At 34.7% G+C, this 23,574-nt stretch overlaps 1 protein-coding gene across 1 annotated transcript in view; it reads right to left on the bottom strand.

Annotated features, from left to right (window-relative positions):
- The window catches only part of LOC118192690 (protein O-linked-mannose beta-1,2-N-acetylglucosaminyltransferase 1-like), a 438,475-nt gene extending 415,985 nt beyond the window's left edge, over window positions 1-22,490 (bottom strand). The window contains exon 1 of the mRNA XM_085822182.1: window positions 22,378-22,490. The gene's annotated coding sequence lies outside the window, so the exon portion shown is untranslated. The remainder of the gene's footprint in view (window positions 1-22,377) is intronic.
- Window positions 22,491-23,574: the final 1,084 nt, after the last annotated feature.

The following is a 23,574-nucleotide window of genomic DNA, read 5'->3' as shown; positions in this document are numbered from 1 at the left end:
CTTTAAAAATGATTGAATTATGTTGTTCTTATCTTCCGGTTAAGGGTTTTATGCCTTTAGTAAATCTGTATGCAATATGTTTAGAATTATCAACAATTTTAAAGTTGTGTAAGTGCCGCTAAGCCTTTTTTTTTATGGCGGCCATTGATTGTTTACATTTGAAACAGCAGACTAGTGGATTTGTTGCCAATCTAGAGAAACGTAGCTTCGCAACAACAAAGATAACGCCTTCATTTATTATTGCGAATTAAATCATACTTAATCTTTTCTGGAATTTTTTCGAGGAAATAAGTGTTTAAGATTTACTTAATTTTTAATAATTAGTAATTTAATTTTTAATAATTAGTAATTTTTAATACAGATATTTTGAGATTTTATGTATTTTTGCCTTGTCGCGAAGTGAGAACTGAATTAATTGGATGAGAAATACTCAATCGTCTGTGAAAAACTGTTTCTTTTTTTTGTTTGCTTAATTTCTTTTATACATCGTTCTAGCTTTTTTATAGTATTTGAATAGAACATGTAGCAACGATTAGATAATTCTTTAAATGATATAAATTTTGTGCATTGTGAGTTATAATACGATTAGATAATTCTTTAAATGATATAAGTTTTGTGCATTCTGAATTATAACATGAACGAAATATAATATTGTTAAGTGAACCTAGCGCCAGAGTGTCGCTATGGTTAACAAATAAAGTGAGTTTTAAAGAATGCATTTATTCTATTATGGATTATGCGCTGTCGGCGAAGTAGATTTAATTCAATCCGATAAGTTTAAACGAAATGCAAGAAAAAATGCGTATAATTTAATATTCCGTACAAGGAAGTCATGTGGTGTACACATCAGATTTTTTTTCATGGGTGACAGAAGAAATAACCATATTTATAATGAAATCAATGGGCCTAACAAAGAGTAAACGAATGTGATACCATCTCTCTAGGAAAAACAGCAATGAAAAGCTAAGATGTAAGAATTTTAGAAATGTTAAAAATAACTGGATCAAAATTAATGAAGAATGTAATTTGTTGTGAATATGAAACAATTACTATCGTTTTCTTCGGCAGATGACGTTATGTTCATTTCCTGGTTGCTTCGTCCTTTTATTTCTCTTTAACGATCATTGTTGCTTCTTCCACTTTTGGACGACAAAAAGTTATTCACGGAAAGAAAGATTCACATTTAATCACCTTCTAAGGTTGTGATTTTGCCTTCGTGAGGCTTCTAAAGTTACGTAGAAGACGCACTAAACTAAATCTTTTTATTAGACTTTAGGAGACTTTTTTTAGAATCTCATGACGCACTAAATCATTGTACCAATTAATAAAAAAATCAAACGCAGTGATCCAAGAAAAAAAACGAAGCTCATATTTTTTTTGAGGTCAAAAGACTAATCTATTCGTTGAAGTAGCAAAAACTGAATTGCGTTTCTCTCACAATTTATCGTGTGCGTATTTTAAAAATAAAAGATTTGCGTTAAAATACAATGTGTGAGAACTCGAACTCAAGAACATGTAAATATTTCTACAATACAAGCTAAAAAATGTGCCATCTTGTGATTACCCGGAAATATCGAAGATGTTAAACGCACATCACACTGCCGATGTCTGATACGGTTCCTTTTTTCCTGGGGGGGGGAGGAGGGGGAGAAACAATAGATCGTGAAGCTAAATGGAAATCGGTCATGGATCAAGCTCGGGGTTGCAAACTGTGACCGTATATTTAATGCTGGAGTCATAATGTACTGTTTCGTTAAAAGAAAAATACGAAGAAAAGAGGAGACGAGAAACATGTTTCATTCCGAAGTAGTTTCAGATTTTAATCGTGAAGATAACCTTTCAGGTGTCACTCGAAGTTGTGACAAAGTAAAATAAAAAGTAAATTTAGGATCAATTGAATGAATCAGGAAGAATGTTTAATGGTTTAGACTTCGAATATATCTCACGACATTAACTGATGATTATCTAGTGGGGCAGTACATTAGCTATTATCTCGGATTTTTAGAAATCTTCATGTTGAAGAAGTGTAAAAAAAGTTTACACTAAACACTGTAGTACTTGTTTATGTTTTGCGTGATTTACCGTAAAACAAAACAAGTAATTAAGAAAATAAAATGGTCTGATTCTGAAGTTTTCATCATAACATGTAATAGAAAACGCAGTAAATTTTAAAATGATCATTTTGCCACTTCATTAAGTATGAGATTTTCTGTTCAGTTAGATTAGCTTTCAGTTAAATTCTTTTATTTAAGTATTTAGGGTTTTTTTTAATTTTTATTTTCAGGTATATTGTCGAAATCAAGCCTAAACCAAGTATATGCACTTTGTATGCTGTTTTTCTTTCTTTTACGCTTTCTTAAAAGAGAGCAAGCACTACATATTCTTTATGATGAATATAAACGAATTAAAGTGAAATCATCTTCGGCAATAATCTCCCTTTTTGAACATGACCAGTAATTCTGATAATATAAACAACATCAAAATCTATAATTAAAGTAAACATTCCTTATGAGGATCTACCTCTATATCCGGATCGAAATCATCAAATATCGATCAAATAAAACCAAAAATCGTCTAATTTTGCTAATTAAACATAAGTATTTTAACTAGAAACATAATTCGTTTATTAATATCCATTAAATTAGTAAAATAGCGAATTAATTACAGAAATAAATAGTAACTAATATACAGGGAAAATTTAAAAAAAAAAAAAAAAAAAAAAAAAAAAAAAAAAAAGACGCCTTCTTATAAGGTTTCAGAAAATTCTTTTTAATTCACTAAAGAAATCAAAGAGTAAATTTTCCAGTTCTTACGAAAATGAAGAAGATTAGTTTTAAGGGAAATAGCAATTATCATTAATTTAGGCTGATGTAATGCTCATTTCTGTTCTTGATGTGATTATAATCGATTGCTATTATACTAGTGTCGACACCTTGTAAGGATCCTAAGTTTTACTTACGTTTAAGACACAATAACACGCCGAATAAATACTAATTCAGAAGTCAAACAACAAAAATCAGCGTTATACCTACAAAATTTTCACAGGACTAGTTTCGATGGTTTTACCGAACCATCATCTTCAGCTGCAAAACCGCAAATGAACAAGAAAGGGAATAATGATTAGATAAGATAAGAAAGCCTGGACAAGAATAAGCAAGTGGCGCAATCTGTTGGCGAAACCAGAACTAAAACATAATTTCTCTAAAAGCCGAAGGCAAATTTGGATTGGAATTAGGATCGTTAACTAGAACAGAAAGATTTTTATGAATGTGAAATGCCTCTAGAAAATCCAGTTCTCCAATGGAAGATGTTTTTTGAATAATTTTGGCAGCAGAAAAATTGAAAGTGTGATTTTCGGACCAACAATGTTGAGCAACAGAAGACTTCTGTGTTTCCTTTTTTCTAACATATGCCTCATGTTCTTTGACGCGAAATTTTAAGGCTCTCCTAGTTTGGCCAATGTAAATTAAACCACACTGGCAAGGAATCCTATAAATACCCCAGGAATTCATATCCGGAATGGGGTCCTTGAGTATAGAAGTTGGAATTTTATTGATGGGAGAATAAACAACCCGAAAATTAAACTTCTGCAAAATATGTGCAACTTTATAGCTAATTGATGGAAAGAAGGGAATGACAACAGAATTTTTATAATCTCCTAAAATAAGAGTGTGGCTTTTAGTGTGTTGAGATGAGAATTTTTTAACTGCTTGATTAATAATGTTGGGTGAAAAGCCCCTGTCAATAGCTATTGCTTTTAAATAATTTAGTTCTTCATCAAGGGCTAGTTTGGAGGAGCAAACTTGAAGAGCACGGAAAACATAGGAATAAAATGAAGCTAACTTTTGTTTAGTCGGATGACATGATTTAAAGTGTGGTGGAAGGCAAACCGATGAAGGTTTACGGTAAACTGTAGTACTGAAGTTGGATGTGTTACGTGTGACCAGAATGTCGAGAAACGGAAGAGAATTGCAAGTCTCAAGTTCAAAAGTGAACTGAATAGCAGGATCAATAGAATTCATTGTTGAAAGAACTTTATTTAAATCATCTTTATTACCTTCAAACAGGGTAAAAGAACAGTTTTACCCTGCTTCAAACAGTTTTACCCTGTTTGAAGGTAATAATGGTTCGATAAGAAGATGCCGAAGATGATGGTTCGGTAAAACCATCGAAACTAGTCCTGTGAAAATTTTGTAGGTATAACGCTGATTTTTGTTGTTTCACTTCTGAATTTACTTATGTTTATTTTATTTTAAAACTGTACTATCACTTCTTATTTTCTACTTCCGGCCAGAATTAAATGCTGTAACTTGTTTATACAAATTGTCTTGCTAACGCTCAAGTATTTAAGTTGTGGCTTTTTGCCAAGAGAGAGAGAGAGAAAAGGAGATTTAAGAAGCGAGCCGCTTGCCACTGCAGGCTTAGAAGTTTTTCACTCGGTTGCTGTTTGCCTTTAAGGCCAGAGGTTTAGCCCTCTTGATATTTGAAAACGTATTGTAGTTTCAGCAGCTCGGCGTACTACATACGCACCCTTTTAAATAAAGGCCAGTCTTAGTGCTAGGCATTTGTATACTAATTCAACGTTAGCTTTTAGTTAGTAGTTTTATATTTTTACGTTCAGACCACAAGTGGTTGGTCTGGGTATCCCGAAGTTCGGGAGTACCTGTAAAGTAATAGAGAATAAAGGGTTTCGTATACCCTTCATGCTTGTGTCGTCTATTCCACACAATCTGGAACAGAACTTTAGTAAGTTATTCAGGATACAGTGTTTCCGAAATAAGTGAAGGGACATACATCACCTGACAACCTTAGAGTGATTTTATTTTAAATTTCGTGCATCTTAAGCAATTAATGTTAGATGAAGGTATTTCAATAATTTTTGACTGATATGTCTCTAATGAATTTTAAAATCTGAATGATTTTTTTGTAATAATTTTTTTGCCCATTTCGGCATTTAAAAATTTTATTTACTCATTTACTAATAATATTTCAGAAAGCTTATAAGAAACGTCTTTTTTTATATTATTCCTCTACATTAGTTGCTATTTATTTCTGTAATTCATTCATTAATTTATTTATTTAATGGCTATTAATAAACTGACAGCGCTTCTACTTCAGTTTCGTAACAAGAATATGAGACGCTTTCCCTTAAAATATCTCCGACGAAGGTGCCCTTACCTTAAGCAACGCAGGCTTTACCATAACTTAAATAATCCAATATATTTTAGTGTTTTTATTAACAAACTTAACATAACTTTAACACAGTCCATTGTTCAAATTGATAATCTCTATCAACAATAGCCATCTTCTCAAAAATGACCTCCTCTTCAGAAGACCCAAATCATCTGGAAGCGTAGTCGTCTTACAAACGGCCCACTCTACTAAAGACACAACTCAACTTTTTGACAGCCAGAAATGTGCAACGATTTCTCACAACAGTAATTTTGCAGATTCGTGTTTTTGGTATCGTGCCAATGACGGGAGATAAAGCAGAAAAGTTCTAATAACGGAATTTAAAACACATGCAGCTTTTAAGATAATTCTAAATAGTTATTAAGTGCTAATTGGAAAAAAGAAAATCTAAACATTTTTCAAGTTAATTTCTGTTTAGCAAACAGTTTTTTCTCCACTTGAAACTCAAACTATCTATAAACGCAGATCTAAATCACTTTTATTGCCTAAATACATCATAACATCCACTTGTTAATCATTTAGTAATGATAGTATGCTTGCTACCGCCCAGACGGTATAGTGGTTAGGGGAGCCTACTGCGGTACCAAAGGGCCCGGGTTCGAATCCTGAAGAAAACACTGATGCTTGTAATGATGCTCTTTGCGGCATGGAGGCACTCTAAATATGGCTAATAAAGTTCTCTCGTGAGGACTGGCGGTAGGGAAGAGGGGTGTGAGACCCTCAGACCATTTCCCCAGGTGCTCTGTCTTAAAACTGGGTTGGAAATAAAAGTCCAACCTACTTGAGCTTTCGCAACCTTTTCTCCCGTGAAATTCATAGATAAGATAATATACTGTTGTTACTTATAACTTAGATTTTAAAACCAACTGGCACTGCTGCTTGATTGAGTATTACATAATGTCCGTACTTCAGAATATTAGAGAATTTTTTTTAAATTGTAAGTTAACAAAATTAATTGGAAAACTTTGGATTATAGTTTAACATCTCAAAGAGTTTACCATCAAAATTTTTAAACAGTTTAAATCTGAAATTTATAAGATTTAATAGCAACAGTAATCTAAATACTGGTATGCAGATTTCAGTCCATCAAAGCAATTTTCAGTTAAGCGGATACGATAGCCTACTAATGTAAAAATTAGTCCCTCAGAAAATAAAGATGCAAACATAAAAACCTTATATATATATATATATATATATATAATTTATCTACTAATGGAATATTGAGTATATTATCTCCTTATGCACTCTTAGAAAAAAAAAAAAAAAAAAAAAAAAAAACGATGCACCACGACGCATTGAGAAGATATCAAGCAAATTGGACACAAATTGATATGCATACAGGTTTCGACAGAAAATGCAAAATTTTACATTTTGGCTGCCAATGAAAAAACGGTTGTCGTTACAGCGCATCTGATATGCGCAACTGGCAGTATATTTAATAGGAGAAATTACCATTCCAGGTCATAAATTCTTCACGAATTTCATTCCGCGTACTCTGGTAGACAGTAACTATGCCTCGCATACAGGTGCGCGAACGATATGCTCAGATATCAGAATTTGAGAGAGGTCATGTAGTTGGCCTCAAAGAAGCTGGTTGGTCTTATTGGAGAATAGCTCGACATTTGAGCAGGAGCGATGCCACTATTAGACGATGTTGGCAGGAGTGGGTGAACCATGGCCGCACACAGAGTCGAGAAGGAAGCGGTAAGCCTAGAGAAACGACAGAACGTGAAGACCGAGCAATCTTCAGAGCAGCAATCAAACCCCAGATGCACCATTATCATCGATTGTACATGCAACTAGTGCTTCAGTGACCGCAAGGACCATTCGTAGACGGCTCACAGAAAGGGGGCTGAGGTCATGGCGTACCTTGCGCCGACTACCATTGACCTCTGTACAACGTCAAGCCCGTTTGCAGTGGTGTCTGTTTTATTCGCATTGGAATGTCACTGATTGGAGTACAATAGTCTTCAGTGATGAATCCCGCTTTGAACTGAGCTCCGATGACCAGCGAAGGCGAGTTTGGAGACGCCCCGGACAGCGGTGTGATACCAACCTGACTGTCTTCCGGCAGACAGGCCGAAAACCAGGAGTGATGATCTGGGGTGCCATTTCATTTCATAGTAGGACCCCTTTGGTTGTCATCCGTCGCAACATTTTAAGGCCCGTTGTGTTACCCTTCATGTCACGTCAAACTGGGCTTACATTTCAGAAAGATAATGCCCGCCTCCACACTGCACATGTTTCTACTGCTTGCCGAATATTACCTTGGCCAACAAGGTCACCCGATCTCTCTCCTATTGAACACATGTGGAGCATTATGGGCAGGGCCCTCCAACCAGCTTGGGATGTTGACGATCTAACGCGCCAGTTAGAAAGAATTTGACATGATATCCCTCAGGAGGACATCCGTAACCTCTATCAATCGATGCCAAGCCGAATAACTGCTTGCATAAGGGCCAGAGGTGGACAAACGCGTTACTGACTTTGTAAAACTCTATCACTTCAACAAATCATCCAACTTTTCTAAAACTGTAAGCATTTGTTTGTCTGTACATGTACATCACTTCTGCCGATTTTCGTCCCATTCGGATAACTCCTTCTTGGAGCGGTTTTTTTTTTTTTTTTTTTTTTTTTTCCTAAGAGTGTATATATAAAGTTAGTGGAATTGTAATTGATAACCCAGAAGTAATCCAGGAGCACTGAAACTGAATCCCGAAAATATTTTTTTTCAAGAATTTGAATTTTAATCATGAAAAATAGAAATGGAAACTTTTAAATGAAAATTAATCAATGGGCTAAGTAATTATCATGATTGATCGGAAATTGGAATTGATCGGATCGGAAATCTCAATGAATTTCAGTTAATTAATTCAATCATATATATATATATATATATATATATAAAGATTGAATTAATTAACTATGTATATTGTCGCGTAGATGAGGGAATCCTACAAATGAACAGGCAAGTACAAGTCTAAACTCAAGACTTTTTATTAACTAGAACTGAATGAAGAGCTACTTATATACAGCTGGTGAACATGCTGAAACATCCCAGACTTGGAATGTTCTGGAAGAATAAGAAGGAAATTTACATAAATAAGTTAACCTTAACCACAAGGATAATTACATAAAAACCAATTATCAGGCATCTTGCCGTTGATGGGTTTCGAACCCGGTACTTTCGGGTTTCGAGTCCTGCGCCTTCTCCGCTAAGCTATGAGGAGCTCGGTCGAAAAGAGCGATTTTCGCTACATTTCCCCCTTCTTAGGAAGAAGCAGCGTCCCGCTGCGATCTGGTCTGGCTTCTTGTAACAGGTCTCCTGGAAATATTGGGCTTTCTTTCATCGTCTAGTTGTACTTTCGGATCAAGATAGGGCTTCAACCTCAACACGTGAACGATGTCTTTTGAATTCCGTCGTTTCTTATTTTGTTCCATACTTTCTACTTCGTACGTCACGTCAGAGAGCTGTCGTGTTATTCGATACGGTCCAAAGTAACGTCTTAGGAGCTTTTCAGATAACCTTTCGTACTGGAGTGAAGACCCAGACAAAGTCTCCGATGTTGTAGCTGACAGGTCGATGTCTCTCGTCATATCGGCGCTTGTCTGTGGTTTGCGCTTTAAGAATATGGAGTTTTGCAAGATGTCTAGCTTCTTCAGCTCTACTGATCAGATGTTGCGCATAACTATCTTCGGGATCTTCGATACTGTATGGGAAAATTACGTCGAGAGGAGTCTGGATATCTCTGCCATAAATGAGAAAGAATGGGCTGAATCCCGTTGTGTCTTGTTTGGCTGAATTATAGGCATAGGTTACAAATGGTAGAATAGTATCCCAACTTTTCTGTTCAACGTCTACGTACATGGACAACACAGGGATAAATAGAAGGGCTAGCTCATTTCTTTGTTCGACTCCTCGCCGACGCGAGCCTAATGGGGGGACGTAACAGGCAATAATCTGACGTCACTGTGATGCCACCTGTCCAGATTTCCCGCGTTTAAAACAGTAGTTTCATTGAGCTGCGAGACGATTTTCTAGAGGTTACATATCCCAAATTAATTTTAATACTATATATATCTGTTTTCTAATAATGTATATATTTAAAATAATTTATATATATGTAATTTTAGTCAGTTTTTATTTTAAATTCTATATTGTAAAGTATCGTTTACATAATATGGCTTTTTGCGCTGCAGTAACGTGCCGTAGCACTTACAGAAGTATGAAAGGATGAGATATTTTATTTCATGGGACCAAAGGATCCAAATGAGAGTTTGCTTTTGACGAAAGAATGGATACACAAATGTCAAAGAGAAGATTCTATTAATGTGAAGAGCGGAAAAATCTGCAGCGAACATTTTCTATGCAGTGTTTATGAAGATGATATGAAAAATCGCTTGTTTGGATAGCCACAAAAAGAAACTGTTGAAATGGAATGCTGTGCCGAAAGTAAATTATGATGACAATAATAAATCGAAATTGATGATGACAATAATATGTCAAATTTTAATGATTTTGAAATAAAACTCACAAATGAAAATGTAGATCATGCTGAATGTTTAAGGATAAACAAGAATGCATTGATAATTTGAAGAACAAAATAATATCCTTAGAAAATTGTATTAAAGTATTGAAAAATAGAGAAAAGGAAAATTTTAGAATGTTTGTTCAGCGACAAAGAAGGTGAACGACATCTAGACAGAAATTGGTATCAGAAATTAAAATCTCAAATAGCGAAATTAGGGGGGGGGGAGCACCAATCGGAGAATTTGGAAAAATGTCTAAAGCCTATTTTTATAAAGACGCAGATTAATGCATTACTGAAAAAGAAGAAAAAAATCAGGTGGACTAATAAAAATATTTCACGTTGCATCGTCATAAGAGCTCTGTTATCTTAAAGCTATGATTTTTGGAAAGAAAAAAAAATTAAGAAAAAAATTGGAATATCTTTACCTAGTATTATCAAATTAAAGAAATGGTGTTTATTTTATTTTTTAGTGTTTTCTAAATTTTAGTGTGGTCCAAGAATTCAAAGTAATGTTCTTACTCTAAAGAAGGAAAGAGGCGAATATTTGTATTCTGTAGAAAAAAATATGTGTTCTCAGTTTCGACGAAATGCATATAGATTGAAAACTCTGCTATGACTCTAAACTGGACTAAGTTGGTTCTTTTCAAAATGTGCAGTTTATTTTAATCAGAGGTCTCATTTCGCACTCTGCCTCAAATTACTGAGAAACCGCGTTTTAGATAGAGGATTTGTTTTAGAAGATGTAACTGTTTTAAATTTTGATATTAATAAAGAGGTTTTAAACAGAGATTGAGAAGAAATCAAATTGTGTCACAAACTAAAACCAAATTATTTAATGGTCAGTTGAAACGAGAGACAAAACGTCGCTCCAGAGAAAACATTATTTTCAAAAAGTACTCAAATGGTATACTCTACCCCACAGGAAATCAGAAAGCATCTGACTTCTATGAGTTAATCGATAATATCTTCGGTATTATGAATAGTACCAAAATAGTACCAACGAGAATAACAAGTATTTAACAAACTAATTTTGTTAAGTACTTGTTAAAGTTATTCTTATTGTATCCTTTGTAACTAATTATTGATTAGATTTTGTGCTAGATTAGCACTCTAGATAAAATATAATAGTATAAAACATCTTAGTAATTGGCATAAAAAGACCTGCTTCCTTTACTCACACTTTTGAAAAATTAAATAACTGTTTTAGGTACTCTGAATAAAGCTATTTTGTCAAAATTAAAGTAACAATCTTATATACATTTATTTAATTGTAATATAAATATAAGTATAAATTACAAAATTATTTAAAAAATATCTATTATATTGAATCGGAAGAGAATTATAACAATGTAAAATTTACAATTAGGCAAAAAATCAAACGTAGGTTAGCAGAAATGTTGCCATATATGTTTAAACCTATGTCAATGTAAAGTTGTTTTTTGAGTAAATTTAAATAGCTGCTATTATAGTTATCTTAGAAGCAGTATAAAAATTCTCTCAGTTAGCATGCAAATAAAGAAATGATTAGAAATAAACGTGCATTAAATAAAAAAAAAACCTGCAAATAAAAAAAAAAATAATAATAAAAAAAAACACGGAACTTTATGTTAAAAGAGTAGCACATTTTATCTATTATTTTAAAATTGAGTAAGCATTATTAAATTTTTTAATGGTTCAGTATAAAATGCATAAATCAGTAACATTGCCTCTTCCAAATTATAGCTATTTTTCACACACAACTCATTTTAAACGCTGGTTCAAAAACGTTAATTTCCAAGCTGTGAATTATATTGGCGCGCTCAGTGTCATCATGGCTACGTCATCACTTCTCACTTTCTGCTTCAGGGGGAAAAGCTCTATGAGCTAGCCCTTCTCTTCTAAGTCCTGTGGACAACATGTCTGCCAATGTTTTATTGAATCTTTCAGTTAAGCCATTGGTCTGAGGGTGGTAAGCAGTCGTCAGCAGATGAGACGTCTTGCATAGATGAATTACTTCTTTAACAACATTGGATAGGAAATTGCGACCTCGGTCACTTATCATTTCTTTGGGGGCACCATGCTTCAGTACAATTTCTTCAACTATAAACTTGGCAATTTCGGTGCCCTCAGCTGTCGGTATTCTCTTTGTGACTGCAAATCTGGTAAGGTAATCTGTGCAAACTATAATCCACCGGTTCCCCTTTCGAGTAACAGGAAAGCGTCCAAGTAGGTCTATTCCAATTTTGGTAAACGGTGTGTCAGGAGGTTTTATAGGATGAAGTTGTCCTGGTGGACGCTGCGGCGGTGATTTCCGTCTTTGGCATTCTCGGCAGTGTGATACATACCGCCGTGTGCTTCCATAAAGGCCTGGCCAATGGTACTTCCTCCTTATTCGGTCGTACGTTTTGGCAAATCCGAGATGGCCAGCGGTTGGAGCATCATGAAGACTTCTTAGAACCTCGAAGTTGCTTTGGTATCACCAAGAGCCACTGCTGTCCCATAGGATCGTAGCTTCTTTTGTACAGTATACCATTTTTTATTTGATAACTTTGATATGCGTGACCTCTCTTGAGAGTTGTAATGATGGATTTCAATCGTTTGTCCTTCTGCTGCTCTTTTCCGTAATCTACGATTGCTGCAAAGCAAGGGATGTATTCATTGTTCTCAATTATTGGTTCTACAAGAGGCTTCCTCGATAGTGAATCTGCATCGGAGTGTTTCCGACCGCTCTTGTAGACGATATTTATGTCGTACTCCTGCAACCTGAGAGCCCACCGTGCAAGTCTTCCGGATGGATCCTTAACATTGGCCAACCAACATAAAGAGTGGTGATCTGTGACTACCGTGAAGGGTTTTCCGTAGAGGTATGGGTTGAATTTACTAATTGCCCAGATGACGGCAAGGCATTCTTTTTCGGCGGTGGAATAGTTCCTTTCAGCTGCAGTAAGGGACCTGGTTTCATAGGCTATTGGTCTTTCTTTGCCATCCTGGATCTGAACCAGTACTGCACCGATCCCATAGCCGCTAGCGTCAGAATGTATCCTGGTTTCTGCGTCTGGAATAAAATGTCCCAAAACAGTGCCACTGGTCAGCAGCCTTTTGAGCGTTGCGAAAGATTCAATCTGTAACGCGTTCCAAGAAAATTTTGCATCTTTCTTCAACAAGTCATGCAGGGGCTTTGCGATATCTGCGAAATTTTGGATAAATCGTCGGTAGTAGGAGCACAAGCCCAGAAAACTTCAGACATCGGCGATATTTTTCGGAATAGGGAACTTTGCTACAGCCTCTACCTTTTGTGGATCGGGATATATCCCATGTTGATCGACTAAGTGTCCCAGTATAGTCAGTTTCTTTTTGCCGAATGAACATTTCTTGGAATTTAGCGTCAGTCCTGCTCTTTGGATACATTTCAGTATTTCCCTCAAACGCTTTTGATGTTCTTCGAAATTAGGTGCGCACACGATTACGTCGTCGAGGTAGCAAAGACAAATATTCCATTTGAGACCTCTTAGTACCGTGTCCATCATCCGTTCAAATGTGGATGGAGCATTGCATAATCAGAACGGCATGACTTTAAATTCATAGAGACCATCTGGAGTCACGAAAGCTATCTTTTCTCTGTCTTTATCATCAACATCTATTTGCCAGTAGCCTGACTTCAGATCCATCATAGAGAAAAGTTTTGCACCAGCCAGGCAGTCCAAAGCATCATCGATGCGAGGTAACGGATAGACGTCCTTTTTAGTTACCTTGTTCAACTTTCTGTAATCGACACAAAAACGCCATTCACCATTTTTCTTCTTCACAAGCACGACTGGAGATGACCATGGACTATCTGATGGTTGTATCACATCTTCTTTTAGCATTCGTTGCACTTCGTCTGCAATCACACGCCTCTCAGTGGCGTCGTCGAAGCTGTATGTAGATTCAGTATCCCTGTCCCGTCGAGGGGTGGACGTCTTTGCGGTTCTTGCATTTTCAAATATCTGGCGTCTTTCCCTACAGTACCTCAGAACATGTCCTGGGCGTCCGCAATGAAAACAGAGAGGTACATTATCGTCAGTCCTCCACAGATCTGTCCTACGTTGTGGAGCAGTTCTCTGGCTGGCTTCACGTCTTTGTTGCGACCTAACTGGAAGTGAACATTGGGTAGTGTTTTTGCTTCTCCCTGCTCCTGTGAGTGGTGCCAGCGCCTCTATAACCTCTTCCCGGACCACAGATGCTATGTCATTCGGTGCTACGGGTTCTATTTCCGTGTAGCCCTGAACTTGCGTAAGGACCTTCTGAAGCTCTTCCCTGACGATGGTGCGCACTATAGACGTTAGTTCACTGGTGTCCGCATCGGCCGACACCGCGGAGACATTAGGCAGCCTCTGTAATCGTGATCGGGCGATACGTCTTCGTCGAAGGCTTTCTATGTGACGGCAGCATTTCACGAAGGCATCGACGCTGTCATAGTCCTGGGACGACAGGACCTGGTACAAATCTTCAGCAATACCTTTCATGAGATGGGCCACTTTTTCGTCTTCAGACATAGATGGGTTTGCTTTCCGGCAGAGAGCGAGAACATCTTGAATGTATGCTTGAGACGTCTCATCGATTTGCTGAGCGCGTGTGAGTAGTACTCGTTCAGCTTGGCGCTTTACATCAGCTGCTCGGGAAAAGGTGTTCTTAAGAGCAGTCCTGAAAACAGTCCAACTGGTGAATGTATCTTCATTATTATCGAACCACTGTCGAGCGGTTCCGCCAAGATAAAAAATGACGTTCGCCAGACACATTTGATCATCCCAGTGGTTATAGTTGGCGATTCGATCAAAGTCATTGAGCCATCTATTAGTATCTTCTTGGTTATCCCCGCTGAATATACACGGGCTTCTAGGTAGTTGGTAAGTCAGAATCGGTATTGGTGCGATATTACTTGAAGCGAAACTGGCTGCTGGAGAATTCTGCTCTTCCTTCTCATCAACCAGCTTTCTCGATCTTTTACGCGAATCCTGTAAGAGCCCGAACTCAGGAGGAAGTCCTCGAATCCGCAGGCTTCGGCGTAACTCTGCCGTAGTAACTGAGAAATACCCGGCGGCTCCACCAAACTGTCGCGTAGATGAGGGAATCCTACAAATGAACAGGCAAGTACAAGTCTAAACTCAAGACTTTTTATTAACTAGAACTGAATGAAGAGCTACTTATATACAGCTGGTGAACATGCTGAAACATTCCAGACCTGGAATGTTCTGGAAGAATAAGAAGGAAATTTACATAAATAAGTTAACCTTAACCACAAGGATATTTACATAAAAACCAATTATCAGACATCTTGCCGTTGATGGGTTTCGAACCCGGTACTTTCGGGTTTCGAGTCCTGCGCCTTCTCCGCTAAGCTATGAGGAGCTCGGTCTAAAAGAGCGATTTTCGCTACAATATATATATACAGAGTGTTTCAAAAAGAATATACGTATTTTGAATGCATATATTTGTTAAACTGTATGACATATGAATATGAAACTTTACACACATATGTACGAACCTCTCAAGTTCAGATTACAGATGTTCAATATGTCCTCCATCAGCAACACGAACAATATCACATCGATACTCAAATTCCTCCCATACTCGGGCAAGCATGTCCGTCATCACTGATGTTATGACAGTGCGGATCCGGTTCTTCACATCTTCCAGGTTCTGTAGGAGTGGTGGTACATAAAAGTTGTCTTTAATGAAATCCCACAGGAAGAAGTCACAGGTTGTCGGTGACCTTGGAGGCCAGCTGAGACATGCAAATGCCACACGTTTGCGTTTGTCATTAGGACGCAGAGCCTGTAACAAATGTAACTTGTACGGTTTCATTACCAACCGACGTCTCAAAGCACGCCAAATTGTTCTTGTAGGTAGTTGTAACTCCCGACTGGCACGACGAGTTGATTTTGAAGGACTAACGTTGGAAAGCAGTTTGAATTCGTGCAACAATTTCGTCGGGAACACGAGGGCAGCCAGGACTCTTTCTTTTACATACACATCCTGTATTTACAAACTGTCGATACCATCTGCGAATGTTCCACCCATTTCAGAGGATCACTTTCGCACCTCAACTTGAAACGTCTTTTCATTGTAATCACAGAAATGCACTTCGCAAACTCGAGAACACAAAATTATTTCTGCTGATGCGGAGTATCTATTTTAAACATTTACCACACAAAATAGAAGACAACTGACATCTAGCGGCTATTAATATAAACTAGATTATGTGTTCGTTTCGCCAATAGCCGAGCTGAGGCGCAGTGATCGATAGTTTGGACAAAATAGCACTTTATAATACGTATATTCTTTTTGAAACACGGTATATATATATATATATATATATAGTATGCAAGTATATGCAAGTATGTATCCCGCATAACTGAAATTTAAATGACAAAAACAATCATATTTTGGAAATATAATTTTTTTAAATTTAATTTTCGACAAATAACGAAATCTGACATTTAATGCAGTCTTCCGATTTTTATACTTATATTTGGGAAAGTTTTATATTCATAATGAAAAAATAAAATTATGAGGAAAAAAATAAAATCTTATGTTTTATGAAAGTTTGAATCCCGTATGACAAAAACTGACTGGAATAGTTAATTTCAAAATTTTGCAATTCTTTAAGTTCATTTTCGAATTGCCTTGAAGGATCGATAAATTAATTAAAAATAATTCGAGGAGGTAGTAAAAAATGTGTATAATTTAATAGGCGGTAAAAGGAAATCATATAGTGTCCACATCTATTACTTTTATTTTTGTTTAAATAGGGGATTTTAGAACCTACATTAATAACTGTTTCACCACAATCTAATTATCTCTCTTTATTAATTCTTTCATATCGATAAAGTTAAATTTATTGATGTAGAAGAATAAGTAGGAACAAAGGAGTATGCAATAAATTCTTTGGTCCTTTCTCCTGCTTCATGTAATCTTCTTCTGTGAAAAAGTTATCAGAGAAGAAGATTCCATTATCACACACAGTGAACTTAAACTTGACGCCTCTTATAGTGATTATGAAACCATTTGAAATTTCACAGTTCGTGATGAGATACAGTTATTTAAAAAAAGTGTTTTTACGAAAACGATAAAACAGAAGAACAGAAAAAACTTGTGCTTTGTAGGAAAGACCAATTAAACTTATTAAATTATGGAATACAAACGTAATTTTAGTCTTCAAAATATCACGCATGCGTACATGGTGCGCAAAAATGGAATGGTAAAGAAATCTTAAAACAGAAACGAGATGAAAATACTTTTCAGGGGAAGGAAAGAAAAAGAAAGTCAAGGATTTCAGCTTTTTTATATTTTGAGCTTCATAGTTACATGATACTCTGTCAATAAAAATAAAAATAAATAGTTACATAGAATACGTAATTTCTTCTTTTATTTGTGTGCCATCTTTTTATATTATTAATTTTTGCCAACGATAGTTTTAAACTTTTGTTTGTAATTAAAAGTTTTATGCTTACAACTTTGTATCAGATATTAATTTTTCTTTAGCATTGTTCATTTTCGTAAATGAAGCATGATTTATGTATTGTGGAAATCTGTGTGGTCATCTTTTTTTTTTTATTTTGCTTCCTTTATTTCCTGGTTCAGCTATTTCGTTTTCACAATTATTTGCTGATTGAGACAGCTCAAAAGATTTGAGTTGACCCATTTTCTAAATAGTTTGAACTTTTGGAATTTTTTATAATTATGTTTACGCGCGAATCTTATGATAAGAAGAAAACTGGCATCTTTCGAATTTTTCAGATTCCTCCATCAACTACATGCTTGCAGATTAGAGGCCTTTCAAGTGTGTTCCGCCGAACCCTGGCCTTCCATTTAATTCCTCTTACGGTTTCAGTAGTCAAAATCAAAATTCGGAAGAACTTTGAAAACTTTGTGAATATCAAAATTAAACATCTAAAATTAATTAGTAAAATAATATATTTTTATTTGTATTATTATTTGAATTACAACAAAAATCTTATTTACTGTAAAATGATTTCCTCCTCGGCGACATTGGTATATTTTCAATACTTTCTTAAAATATACTTTTTTGCAGATGCTAGGGATCCCACAAAATAATAATAACAATAATTATAGTTTTGATAACTTCGAGCTGAAAAAATTGAAAAATCACTGCAGTGGGCTGGTTAACTGCATGTAATCTTCGAAAATGCCAAGAATTCCAAATATTCTCGAATCCGAATTCTAAAAGGCTCTTAAATTTCTTGGATATTTCGAATCTTTCATATAAAAATAAATTAGAGGAAAAACACATTTTTTATTTATTAAATTTTTTATTGAAAACAAAATCTGAAATATGCGTTTAATAAAAAAATTAAACAAATTTCACAATACAGGTTTTAAAAATACACCTATATTTATTGAAAAGTCACAAATGAAATTTAATAAATGAAGTTTGTCTTTAGGATATTTTCTCAGTATAATTTGACAAAAATATCTGGGTAAAGGTTCAGATTTTTATATTCATCCAAGATCCTTTTTAATCAAAACAGGTATAGAAGGAAGGAATTGCTTCAAGATTTAACAAAGGAAAATTTAGGGTTGACGAGTAAGATTATATATATATATATATATATATATTAGGAAGAAAAATTGTAGTGAGCTCGCCAAAAAGTTACCAGGAGCTGTGGCTCCAAAAAATATTTCAACGCAGTATTTTTTAAAATAATGACATTGAAGGGTGAAAAAATTAGCCTATACGCGAAATAAAATGCAGTATATAAAAACTGTTAAAATCAATCCTTAGAAATATGTGAATGGCAAAAAATACCGTAAAAACCTATCGATGTGATAAGTGAAAAGTTAACATATATAAAAACTGAACGACGGAACAAGTTAAAACAAAATTAAAACATATGAAAAACATAAAATTACAAAAATTATAAAAAATTATAGAACGGAAAATGGTAAATTAGCCCAACTCGACCTCCAACCAGGCTTTTCAAGGGAAATTGAGTTGGACGTCGAACCAAGCCAACTCCATTACGCGTTTCGCCGAAACACACTATTGAAGCTCTTGTGTGACGGAAAACTTTTTAAAATCATATGAATTGTACCAAAAAAATCTTTTAGAGCTTCAATTCTCTGTTCCAATTTCCTGACGCGTCCGCTCAAAATGACACATTAAGGTGTAAAAGAATGTAAATGCAACTCCAAGTATATTTAAAATTAAAATAAAAATAATAAAATAAATAGCTGTCTGCTATTAGTCAAACTATACAATAACGTACGGGCTGGACCTGGTAGCTTAGAGAATTAAACCTTTATGAATTTGATAGTACCGAAATTAAATTCAAATGAAAACAAACGCCGTGGGTCTTGCTAAGACCAAGAAAGAAATATTTTAAAAACTCTAAAAAAGTAACTCAAAAAACAGACCTGTGGCTGTGCTGTCCTCTTGAGCGCGAAGCTAATTTGAAAAGGGGTTGTAATCCCCTCTGTGTCTTTCAAAGCCATCCCTCTCGTCGTGTGACGTAGGCGTGTGAAACAATGTTACTGCGTGACAGCCAAGGCGAGTAGATTGTCCTTTGGCGGGAACTCGCACCCCCCAGGTTAAAGAGGGGTTGAAAGACTCGAAAAGACATGGAAAGAATTCAAAATGGCGTCAGTCAAGTTGTTAGAAGAAAAACTGTTTCTAAACGTGAAAATGACTAATTCAGCAAAGATTACTCAACATGGCCACAAAAGTTAAGAGTGAAATGGAAAAAAGTCTTTTGTTAATAAAAGTCGTAAGCTAGAGGGCGATTAAGCTACAATGAAAAACGAAAAGGCCCGATTTGTTAATAAAAGTAGAATTGGCCACCAAAGTAATTTTAAAACTATTAACACAATAGTATTAAAGTATTGTGCCAAAATCTTTTGGAGGAAAGAAAATGTAGTGACAAGAATTATCTATACATTTTTACATTAGATTCTCTGAATCAGCCATCCACTTTATACCGTCCCATTGGGCTTTAGGTATAAAATTTCATTATCTAACTCTAATTATCTAAAAATTGGTAAGGCTAATGCCAGCTTTTTTTAAGGTATTTTTAATTATTTTATGAGGAATTAGGTTATTTTTCAAAATTGTCACGAAGTAAAGTATTTCTTCTTGAAGGTGTTCTGTGGTATTGCATATTCTTTCTATTCTAAGTAGCTGTGAATAAATTGTGTTTAGGATGATTCTTTTGGAAATATTTGAATTCCAGTTGGTTAACTTTAGTGTAGAAAAAGTGAATTCTCTTCTCTTGTCGTAAACTTTTATAAAATTGTGGTCAATAATATGTAAGTCAAGGTAGACTACATTATTTTGTACCGTATTTGTATTATTTAATTTTAAGCAAATGGGGTAGATATTAGCAACTTCTATTTTGTTGTGGTTGTTAAAGGCTATGATATCATCTATATAACGATATATGTGTTGGAAAAATTTATGTTCTTCTTTATCGAGTGAACAGACAAAGGTTAATTCTTTTGTAAAGAGGAATAAGTCACATACAGAACTGGAAAAATTACCTCCCAATGGAATTCCTTGAATTTGTTTAAAGATGCTATTGTTAAATTGAATAAAATTATTGAAAAGCACGCTTGAGAGAAAAAGTTGCCATTTTTCGGTACTTATTATTGTAGAAATTTGCGGAATTATATCTGGTAGAGCAAGTAAGCTTGTATATATTTCTTTAAGTGGTAAGGTAGTATAGAGGTTTTCGAAGTCGTAGCATTGTATATGGTCTACTTTAAGTCAATTTATAGTTTTTAAAACTCGTTACTTGAAATCATCCAGTTGCAATGTAGATCCTTAAAATCATAGTTATTAATTAAGTCACGTATTAAACGAAGCTTTTGTGCAAAAAGATAATCTATTTCTTTGAGATAACTTTTGGTACTATTGGCAATGAACCTGAATTTAATAGGAGACTTATGAAATTTTGGTAGTGCATAGAGATTAGCAAATGTGTTATTATATTTCCGGGGATGTATTTTTAGTCGTTTATGTAGTGCGTTAAATCTATTAAGAAGAATTTTAGTGCTGGTAGTAATTTTTTGGTACGTGCTATTGTTATTTAATTCATTATGCAGAAGTTTGGAGTAAAACTTTTTTCAAATAACACTAAAATTGTTGCTGGCTTTTTCAATTTTTGTAATGATAAAGTTATCTTGCAGTTTTTGAATAAGATTATTTAGCTGCTTTTTATTGTGTAAAGAGTTGAAAAAAGGCGTCTTGAAAAGTAAATTTTGAAATTTTTTAATTAGTGCAGCTTTCCATTCCAGAAAAGTAGTAGTAGGTAAATTGGATTTATTACTAACTAAGATGATAAATTTATCAAGATCTTGATTGAATTGTTTGAGGCAAAAGTGTTTATTTTGTGTGGTTGAAATTTGGTGCCAAGTTGCAAAAGGGCTCGCAATTCTAAGTCTTCAATGATATTGAGATTTCCAGTGATAACATGTTGGTGGAAAAGATCGACATATTTATGGTAAATAGGCTGTTGGCAGTTACATATGCTATTTTCTTGTACATCGTGGTGGTTGATAACGAGTTGACCTAACGTCTTTTCAAATTTAAAACAGGGTTTAATTTGAAGTTGTTGGTCAGGAAGCAAGTGTTGATACTTTTTAAAAATGCTTGGTATTTTTAGTTGATCGTAATAAGGGCGCTTGAATTGTACAGTACAAAACAGTTTTTTGTGAAAAAAATTACTATTCTTTACTTTAAAATTGCAAAAGTTAATAATTAAGTCTTTAACTATTTGTAAACATTGAGTATGTTGATCTATTATTTTAATCAGATTCCATAAGGTAGTATTCTTAAATGTATGAAGAAGTTTAATGGCATTCTTAGCGAATTCTTTATGGTCAAAGAAGGAATTAAGATTTTTAATTATTAATTTCAGATCTTGTGAAGAAAAATATTTTTTGCTTTTGGAATCACCTCCTCTCGTTCCTCTGGTAGTAATATTGCTAAAAAATCTGAATTGTCCATATATTGAGACTTCTGTCTGTCTGTTGGTGGTATGACTTAGATAGGCATTCAGTCCGTAAGGATAAAGTGACTTTTTTTTGTATATGTAGATGGATTCCTTAAACAGTCTAAGTTTAGTGTTCGGTAGAATATCAAGCACAGTAATTTCTATGTTAAATGCGGAACTCAAATGGATTTATGTTCTCTTTTGGGGGGAGATAGTATTTATATAGCACTCAAGTACTTAAATAACCTTTTATTACTTTTCCAGTTTCTTTTATAATAATGAAAGAAACAGCGATTATATTTACAGGAATTAAATGATGTCCTAGGAATATAAAGAAAAATCTTAATGCAAAATAGTCAGATGTAAATTATATCTCTGTGCATATTAAATGCATGTTATTATTTGAAGCATTTTGCATCTACAAAATATCACAAATCTTGAACAGTAATACTTTTTGATCTAAAGAGATAAAAATGAAGATGAAATGATAAATTACGAAAGCAATAATAGCTACTCTTGTGTAACAAATACATATTCAAAAGCTTATATTCGCCTAACATGACACTAAGATAAAAAAAAAAAAAAAAAAAAAAAAATAACAACCCCATTTTTAAATAGCTCTGTCATTTCTGGTATCCACATTGCATCAAAGATTAGGTAAACAATAAAGAAATAAATCCTACCTTTCTGGATAATTTGGTTAAGCTGCTGCCATGCAAAGGTATACAAATAAACACAACCAAAACACCGACAAGCACTTAGAAATGGATTTCTTAATCAGAAGTAATCCACATAATGGGGCACGAGACTGACTGTCGAGACACGATTAAGAACCGGCTTAAGCGAATCATCACCCTTGAAGATTTTTTGAGGCGAATCGTTGAAATAGGTTACCGGCACTAAACAAGACCGGTACTCCGCGGACTGGAAAAGCAACAACAGTGAACTACATAGCGTCGGATGCGTAGTGTGAAGCGGTTTTGTTTACGTCAAGTAGGCGGAAAGGAAAGAATTCCAGCATTTCGGTTCTTTGGAAAACCGTTTCTTTCGACAAGGGGACAGAAATTTGCTGAAGACAATTTTATTCGCTTTAAGATTTGCGACTTCACGCGCTGCTGTGTCAAATACGTCTGAATATCTTGAAAAGACGCATCTTTGGTTTGATTTATGATACCTAAAACTTTTGAATTTATCCACTTTGTATATGCAACAGTATCTTTCTAATTCCAATTTGAATTTATTTTCTTCGAAACAAACCTTGTGTATCTTTAATTGCATTTAAGTTCACATTCATATAATGCAGTGAATTAGAAGCACGAAAATTATTAATTATCTCTTATTTATCACGAAGCATGAAAATAATTAACTCGTTTATGAATATAATTTGTCCCAAACATGTAATTTAAGTATTAATTCGGCAACATTTGTAGCTTGAAAGGTATCGGAAAAGAGAACAAAATGGGTTTTTATACCTGTAAATAATTTTGATGTATACAGTTTGAGACTGCTCGTTTCGTTTAGAATTGTTCTGAGACATTTACACTAAGTAATACTATTTACTGATGAGATTTGTATCCTCCTAAATTCTTTCATTCTTAAATATTGAAACGGTTTTGAAGAAATCGCAAAGTCATTCATCTAGAAGGTAAATGGTATTTGAAATGTAATATACAGAGGAATTAAATTGATTTTCCAACATTTCCCATCCTTTTTTAAATTGGAAACATTTTTTTCATTCTTTTTGAAATTGGAAAACATGACACATTCATTATAGACAGTCTTTTCACTTTATAGCAGATAAAAATATCACAATATGTGACTTGCATACGCAAAACATAATCCTTTCTCTCCATGAAATATGGAAACTAGCCGTCTTGAAA

This window comes from Stegodyphus dumicola, chromosome 8 (assembly GCF_044657685.1).
Source record: "Stegodyphus dumicola isolate Sdum_Otavi_A_Nest chromosome 8, ASM4465768v1".
Lineage (NCBI taxonomy): Eukaryota > Metazoa > Arthropoda > Arachnida > Araneae > Eresidae > Stegodyphus > Stegodyphus dumicola.
Note: the sequence above shows the minus strand (reverse complement) of the source record. Positions and strands in the feature narration are given on the sequence as shown.